At 51.1% G+C, this 8,228-nt stretch overlaps 5 non-coding genes across 5 annotated transcripts; all 5 read right to left on the minus strand.

The window, feature by feature from the left end:
- Positions 1–1,632: 1,632 nt before the first annotated feature.
- Positions 1,633–1,704, minus strand: trnap-ugg (transfer RNA proline (anticodon UGG)). Its single transcript has one exon. It is a non-coding gene; the product is annotated as a tRNA-Pro (tRNA).
- A 3,465-nt stretch (positions 1,705–5,169) lies between these two features.
- trnap-ugg (transfer RNA proline (anticodon UGG)) lies at positions 5,170–5,241 on the minus strand. The gene has a single exon. It is a non-coding gene; the product is annotated as a tRNA-Pro (tRNA).
- A 506-nt stretch (positions 5,242–5,747) lies between these two features.
- Positions 5,748–5,819, minus strand: trnap-agg (transfer RNA proline (anticodon AGG)). The gene has a single exon. It is a non-coding gene; the product is annotated as a tRNA-Pro (tRNA).
- Positions 5,820–6,924: 1,105 nt separating this feature from the next.
- trnap-ugg (transfer RNA proline (anticodon UGG)) lies at positions 6,925–6,996 on the minus strand. Its single transcript has one exon. It is a non-coding gene; the product is annotated as a tRNA-Pro (tRNA).
- A 506-nt stretch (positions 6,997–7,502) lies between these two features.
- trnap-agg (transfer RNA proline (anticodon AGG)) lies at positions 7,503–7,574 on the minus strand. Its single transcript has one exon. It is a non-coding gene; the product is annotated as a tRNA-Pro (tRNA).
- Positions 7,575–8,228: the final 654 nt, after the last annotated feature.

An 8,228-nucleotide genomic window follows, 5' to 3' on the forward strand; every position in this document is an offset into this window, starting at 1 on the left:
GCAGACCGGGAGACCTACGCTCACTGACTGATAGCATGGACTGTAGCGCTGAAGTGTCTTTCCAGAACGGTAACCGTATCCCCAGTGAGACAGCACTGAGAGCATGGTTCAGCAGGCCCGCAAACAACTGAAAAGAATGCCTCTCCTTTGGTGCAGCTCAGGAGTACACGTTCAGCAAAGGTCTCCATAACAAGCCGGCAAACCACATTTCGTCCTCCTCCTCCTCAACAACACACTACATGTCCTCCTCCTCCTCCTCAACAACAACAACAACAACAACGAACTTGTAAAAAACACATTTTCTTTAAAGAAAACAAAACACACAGATGACAGTCTGATTTCCCATCAGCTTTACAGGCAACAGTATCTGAGGTCGATAGCCCTCCCTTGTGCAGAGGAGCCCAGAAGCCAGCCTTCAAGAGCAAACGAACAAACACTTCGGTGACTGCAAAGTGGGGCCAAGTGGGCTCGTCCTGGAGTTGAACCCAGGGCCTCTCACACCCTCAGCAAGAATCATACCCCTAGACCAACGAGCCAAGTTAACGGAGGGTGTCGCAGTTTCTGCTGGGCAAGCGCGTAACTGCTTTGGGGCAGACCGGGAGACCTACGCTCACTGACTGATAGCATGGACTGTAGCGCTGACGTGTCTTTCCAGAATGGTAACGCCATCCCCAGTGAGACAGCACTGAGAGCATGGTTCAGCAGGCCCGCAAACAACTGAAAAGAATGCCTCTCCTTTGGTGCAGCTCAGGAGTACACGTTCAGCAAAGGTCTCCATAACAAGCCGGCAAACCACATTTCGTCCTCCTCCTCCTCAACAACACACTACATGTCCTCCACCTCCTCCTCAACAACAACAACAACAACAACGAACTTGTAAAAAACACATTTTCTTTAAAGAAAACAAAACACACAGATGACAGTCTGACTTCCCATCAGCTATACGGGCAACAGTATCTGAGGTCGATAGCCCTCCCTTGTGCAGAGGAGCCCAGAAGCCAGCCTTCAAGAGCAAACGAACAAACACTTCGGTGACTGCAAAGTGGGGCCAAGTGGGCTTGTCCTGGAGTTGAACCCAGGGCCTCTCACACCCTCAGCAAGAATCATACCCCTAGACCAACGAGCCAAGTTAACGGAGAGTGTCGCAGTTTCTGCTGGGCAAGCGCGTAACTGCTTTGGGGCAGACCGGGAGACCTACGCTCACTGACTGATAGCATGGACTGTAGCGCTGAAGTGTCTTTCCAGAACGGTAACCGTATCCCCAGTGAGACAGCACTGAGAGCATGGTTCAGCAGGCCCGCAAACAACTGAAAAGAATGCCTCTCCTTTGGTGCAGCTCAGGAGTACACGTTCAGCAAAGGTCTCCATAACAAGCCGGCAAACCACATTTCGTCCTCCTCCTCCTCAACAACACACTACATGTCCTCCTCCTCCTCAACAACAACAACGAACTTGTAAAATACACATTTTCTTTAAAGAAAACAAAACACACAGATGACAGTCTGATTTCCCATCAGCTACACAGCCAACAGTATCTGAGGTTGAAAGACCTCCCTGGTGCAGAGGAGCCCAGAAGCCAAGCATCGAGAGAGAACAAACGAATGCTTCAGAGAATGCAAAGCAGGGCCAAGCGGGCTCGTCCGGGAGTTGAACCCGGGACCTCTCGCACCCAAAGCGAGAATCATACCCCTAGACCAACGAGCCAAGTTATCTGACAGTGTCACAGTTTCTGCTGGGCAAGCGTGTAACTGCTTTGGGGCAGACCGGGAGACCTACGCTCACTGACTGATAGCATGGACTGTAGCGCTGACGTGTCTTTCCAGAATGGTAACGCCATCCCCAGTGAGACAGCACTGAGAGCATTTTTCAGCAGGCCCGCAAACAACTGAAAAGAATGCCTCTCCTTTGGTGCAGCTCAGGAGTACACGTTCAGCAAAGGTCTCCATAACAAGCCGGCAAACCACATTTCGTCCTCCTCCTCCTCAACAACACACTAGATGTCCTCCTCCTCCTCCTCAACAACAACAACAACAACGAACTTGTAAAAAACACATTTTCTTTAAAGAAAACAAAACACACAGATGACAGTCTGATTTCCCATCAGCTTTACAGGCAACAGTATCTGAGGTCGATAGCCCTCCCTTGTGCAGAGGAGCCCAGAAGCCAGCCTTCAAGAGCAAACGAACAAACACTTCGGTGACTGCAAAGTGGGGCCAAGTGGGCTCATCCTGGAGTTGAACCCAGGGCCTCTCACACCCTCAGCAAGAATCATACCCCTAGACCAACGAGCCAAGTTAACGGAGGGTGTCGCAGTTTCTGCTGGGCAAGCGCGTAACTGCTTTGGGGCAGACCGGGAGACCTACGCTCACTGACTGATAGCATGGACTGTAGCGCTGACGTGTCTTTCCAGAATGGTAACGCCATCCCCAGTGAGACAGCACTGAGAGCATGGTTCAGCAGGCCCGCAAACAACTGAAAAGAATGCCTCTCCTTTGGTGCAGCTCAGGAGTACACGTTCAGCAAAGGTCTCCATAACAAGCCGGCAAACCACATTTCGTCCTCCTCCTCCTCAACAACACACTACATGTCCTCCTCCTCCTCCTCAACAACAACAACAACAACGAACTTGTAAAAAACACATTTTCTTTAAAGAAAACAAAACACACAGATGACAGTCTGATTTCCCATCAGCTTTACAGGCAACAGTATCTGAGGTCGATAGCCCTCCCTTGTGCAGAGGAGCCCAGAAGCCAGCCTTCAACAGCAAACGAACAAACACTTCGGTGACTGCAAAGTGGGGCCAAGTGGGCTCGTCCTGGAGTTGAACCCAGGGCCTCTCACACCCTCAGCAAGAATCATACCCCTAGACCAACGAGCCAAGTTAACGGAGGGTGTCGCAGTTTCTGCTGGGCAAGCGCGTAACTGCTTTGGGGCAGACCGGGAGACCTACGCTCACTGACTGATAGCATGGACTGTAGCGCTGACGTGTCTTTCCAGAATGGTAACGCCATCCCCAGTGAGACAGCACTGAGAGCATGGTTCAGCAGGCCCGCAAACAACTGAAAAGAATGCCTCTCCTTTGGTGCAGCTCAGGAGTACACGTTCAGCAAAGGTCTCCATAACAAGCCGGCAAACCACATTTCGTCCTCCTCCTCCTCAACAACACACTACATGTCCTCCACCTCCTCCTCAACAACAACAACAACAACAACGAACTTGTAAAAAACACATTTTCTTTAAAGAAAACAAAACACACAGATGACAGTCTGACTTCCCATCAGCTATACGGGCAACAGTATCTGAGGTCGATAGCCCTCCCTTGTGCAGAGGAGCCCAGAAGCCAGCCTTCAAGAGCAAACGAACAAACACTTCGGTGACTGCAAAGTGGGGCCAAGTGGGCTTGTCCTGGAGTTGAACCCAGGGCCTCTCACACCCTCAGCAAGAATCATACCCCTAGACCAACGAGCCAAGTTAACGGAGAGTGTCGCAGTTTCTGCTGGGCAAGCGCGTAACTGCTTTGGGGCAGACCGGGAGACCTACGCTCACTGACTGATAGCATGGACTGTAGCGCTGAAGTGTCTTTCCAGAACGGTAACCGTATCCCCAGTGAGACAGCACTGAGAGCATGGTTCAGCAGGCCCGCAAACAACTGAAAAGAATGCCTCTCCTTTGGTGCAGCTCAGGAGTACACGTTCAGCAAAGGTCTCCATAACAAGCCGGCAAACCACATTTCGTCCTCCTCCTCCTCAACAACACACTACATGTCCTCCTCCTCCTCCTCAACAACAACAACAACAACAACAACGAACTTGTAAAAAACACATTTTCTTTAAAGAAAACAAAACACACAGATGACAGTCTGACTTCCCATCAGCTATACGGGCAACAGTATCTGAGGTCGATAGCCCTCCCTTGTGCAGAGGAGCCCAGAAGCCAGCCTTCAAGAGCAAACGAACAAACACTTCGGTGACTGCAAAGTGGGGCCAAGTGGGCTTGTCCTGGAGTTGAACCCAGGGCCTCTCACACCCTCAGCAAGAATCATACCCCTAGACCAACGAGCCAAGTTAACGGAGAGTGTCGCAGTTTCTGCTGGGCAAGCGCGTAACTGCTTTGGGGCAGACCGGGAGACCTACGCTCACTGACTGATAGCATGGACTGTAGCGCTGAAGTGTCTTTCCAGAACGGTAACCGTATCCCCAGTGAGACAGCACTGAGAGCATGGTTCAGCAGGCCCGCAAACAACTGAAAAGAATGCCTCTCCTTTGGTGCAGCTCAGGAGTACACGTTCAGCAAAGGTCTCCATAACAAGCCGGCAAACCACATTTCGTCCTCCTCCTCCTCAACAACACACTACATGTCCTCCTCCTCCTCCTCAACAACAACAACAACAACAACGAACTTGTAAAAAACACATTTTCTTTAAAGAAAACAAAACACACAGATGACAGTCTGACTTCCCATCAGCTATACGGGCAACAGTATCTGAGGTCGATAGCCCTCCCTTGTGCAGAGGAGCCCAGAAGCCAGCCTTCAAGAGCAAACGAACAAACACTTCGGTGACTGCAAAGTGGGGCCAAGTGGGCTTGTCCTGGAGTTGAACCCAGGGCCTCTCACACCCTCAGCAAGAATCATACCCCTAGACCAACGAGCCAAGTTAACGGAGAGTGTCGCAGTTTCTGCTGGGCAAGCGCGTAACTGCTTTGGGGCAGACCGGGAGACCTACGCTCACTGACTGATAGCATGGACTGTAGCGCTGAAGTGTCTTTCCAGAACGGTAACCGTATCCCCAGTGAGACAGCACTGAGAGCATGGTTCAGCAGGCCCGCAAACAACTGAAAAGAATGCCTCTCCTTTGGTGCAGCTCAGGAGTACACGTTCAGCAAAGGTCTCCATAACAAGCCGGCAAACCACATTTCGTCCTCCTCCTCCTCAACAACACACTACATGTCCTCCTCCTCCTCCTCAACAACAACAACAACAACAACGAACTTGTAAAAAACACATTTTCTTTAAAGAAAACAAAACACACAGATGACAGTCTGATTTCCCATCAGCTTTACAGGCAACAGTATCTGAGGTCGATAGCCCTCCCTTGTGCAGAGGAGCCCAGAAGCCAGCCTTCAAGAGCAAACGAACAAACACTTCGGTGACTGCAAAGCAGGGCCAAGCGGGCTCGTCCGGGAGTTGAACCCGGGACCTCTCGCACCCAAAGCGAGAATCATACCCCTAGACCAACGAGCCAAGTTATCTGACAGTGTCACAGTTTCTGCTGGGCAAGCGCGTAACTGCTTTGGGGCAGACCGGGAGACCTACGCTCACTGACTGATAGCATGGACTGTAGCGCTGACGTGTCTTTCCAGAATGGTAACGCCATCCCCAGTGAGACAGCACTGAGAGCATGGTTCAGCAGGCCCGCAAACAACTGAAAAGAATGCCTCTCCTTTGGTGCAGCTCAGGAGTACACGTTCAGCAAAGGTCTCCATAACAAGCCGGCAAACCACATTTCGTCCTCCTCCTCCTCAACAACACACTACATGTCCTCCTCCTCCTCAACAACAACAACGAACTTGTAAAATACACATTTTCTTTAAAGAAAACAAAACACACAGATGACAGTCTGATTTCCCATCAGCTACACAGCCAACAGTATCTGAGGTTGAAAGACCTCCCTGGTGCAGAGGAGCCCAGAAGCCAAGCATCGAGAGAGAACAAACGAATGCTTCAGAGAATGCAAAGCAGGGCCAAGCGGGCTCGTCCGGGAGTTGAACCCGGGACCTCTCGCACCCTAAGCGAGAATCATACCCCTAGACCAACGAGCCAAGTTAACGGAGCGTGTCGCAGTTTCTGCTGGGCAAGCGCGTAACTGCTTTGGGGCAGACCGGGAGACCTACGCTCACTGACTGATAGCATGGACTGTAGCGCTGACGTATCTTTCCAGAATGGTAACGCCATCCCCAGTGAGACAGCACTGAGAGCATGGTTCAGCAGGCCCGCAAACAACTGAAAAGAATGCCTCTCCTTTGGTGCAGCTCAGGAGTACACGTTCAGCAAAGGTCTCCATAACAAGCCGGCAAACCACATTTCGTCCTCCTCCTCCTCAACAACACACTACATGTCCTCCTCCTCCTCCTCAACAACAACAACAACAACGAACTTGTAAAAAACACATTTTCTTTAAAGAAAACAAAACACACAGATGACAGTCTGATTTCCCATCAGCTTTACAGGCAACAGTATCTGAGGTCGATAGCCCTCCCTTGTGCAGAGGAGCCCAGAAGCCAGCCTTCAAGAGCAAACGAACAAACACTTCGGTGACTGCAAAGTGGGGCCAAGTGGGCTTGTCCTGGAGTTGAACCCAGGGCCTCTCACACCCTCAGCAAGAATCATACCCCTAGACCAACGAGCCAAGTTAACGGAGAGTGTCGCAGTTTCTGCTGGGCAAGCGCGTAACTGCTTTGGGGCAGACCGGGAGACCTACGCTCACTGACTGATAGCATGGACTGTAGCGCTGAAGTGTCTTTCCAGAACGGTAACCGTATCCCCAGTGAGACAGCACTGAGAGCATGGTTCAGCAGGCCCGCAAACAACTGAAAAGAATGCCTCTCCTTTGGTGCAGCTCAGGAGTACACGTTCAGCAAAGGTCTCCATAACAAGCCGGCAAACCACATTTCGTCCTCCTCCTCCTCAACAACACACTACATGTCCTCCTCCTCCTCCTCAACAACAACAACAACAACAACGAACTTGTAAAAAACACATTTTCTTTAAAGAAAACAAAACACACAGATGACAGTCTGATTTCCCATCAGCTTTACAGGCAACAGTATCTGAGGTCGATAGCCCTCCCTTGTGCAGAGGAGCCCAGAAGCCAGCCTTCAAGAGCAAACGAACAAACACTTCGGTGACTGCAAAGCAGGGCCAAGCGGGCTCGTCCGGGAGTTGAACCCGGGACCTCTCGCACCCAAAGCGAGAATCATACCCCTAGACCAACGAGCCAAGTTATCTGACAGTGTCACAGTTTCTGCTGGGCAAGCGCGTAACTGCTTTGGGGCAGACCGGGAGACCTACGCTCACTGACTGATAGCATGGACTGTAGCGCTGACGTGTCTTTCCAGAATGGTAACGCCATCCCCAGTGAGACAGCACTGAGAGCATGGTTCAGCAGGCCCGCAAACAACTGAAAAGAATGCCTCTCCTTTGGTGCAGCTCAGGAGTACACGTTCAGCAAAGGTCTCCATAACAAGCCGGCAAACCACATTTCGTCCTCCTCCTCCTCAACAACACACTACATGTCCTCCTCCTCCTCAACAACAACAACGAACTTGTAAAATACACATTTTCTTTAAAGAAAACAAAACACACAGATGACAGTCTGATTTCCCATCAGCTACACAGCCAACAGTATCTGAGGTTGAAAGACCTCCCTGGTGCAGAGGAGCCCAGAAGCCAAGCATCGAGAGAGAACAAACGAATGCTTCAGAGAATGCAAAGCAGGGCCAAGCGGGCTCGTCCGGGAGTTGAACCCGGGACCTCTCGCACCCTAAGCGAGAATCATACCCCTAGACCAACGAGCCAAGTTAACGGAGCGTGTCGCAGTTTCTGCTGGGCAAGCGCGTAACTGCTTTGGGGCAGACCGGGAGACCTACGCTCACTGACTGATAGCATGGACTGTAGCGCTGACGTATCTTTCCAGAATGGTAACGCCATCCCCAGTGAGACAGCACTGAGAGCATGGTTCAGCAGGCCCGCAAACAACTGAAAAGAATGCCTCTCCTTTGGTGCAGCTCAGGAGTACACGTTCAGCAAAGGTCTCCATAACAAGCCGGCAAACCACATTTCGTCCTCCTCCTCCTCAACAACACACTACATGTCCTCCTCCTCCTCCTCAACAACAACAACAACAACAACAACGAACTTGTAAAAAACACATTTTCTTTAAAGAAAACAAAACACACAGATGACAGTCTGATTTCCCATCAGCTTTACAGGCAACAGTATCTGAGGTCGATAGCCCTCCCTTGTGCAGAGGAGCCCAGAAGCCAGCCTTCAAGAGCAAACGAACAAACACTTCGGTGACTGCAAAGTGGGGCCAAGTGGGCTCGTCCTGGAGTTGAACCCAGGGCCTCTCGCACCCTAAGCGAGAATCATACCCCTAGACCAACGAGCCAAGTTAACGGAGGGTGTCGCAGTTTCTGCTGGGCAAGCGCGTAACTGCTTTGGGGCAGACC

The sequence above is a fragment of the Amia ocellicauda genome, chromosome 2 (genome assembly GCF_036373705.1).
Source record: "Amia ocellicauda isolate fAmiCal2 chromosome 2, fAmiCal2.hap1, whole genome shotgun sequence".
NCBI lineage: Eukaryota > Metazoa > Chordata > Actinopteri > Amiiformes > Amiidae > Amia > Amia ocellicauda.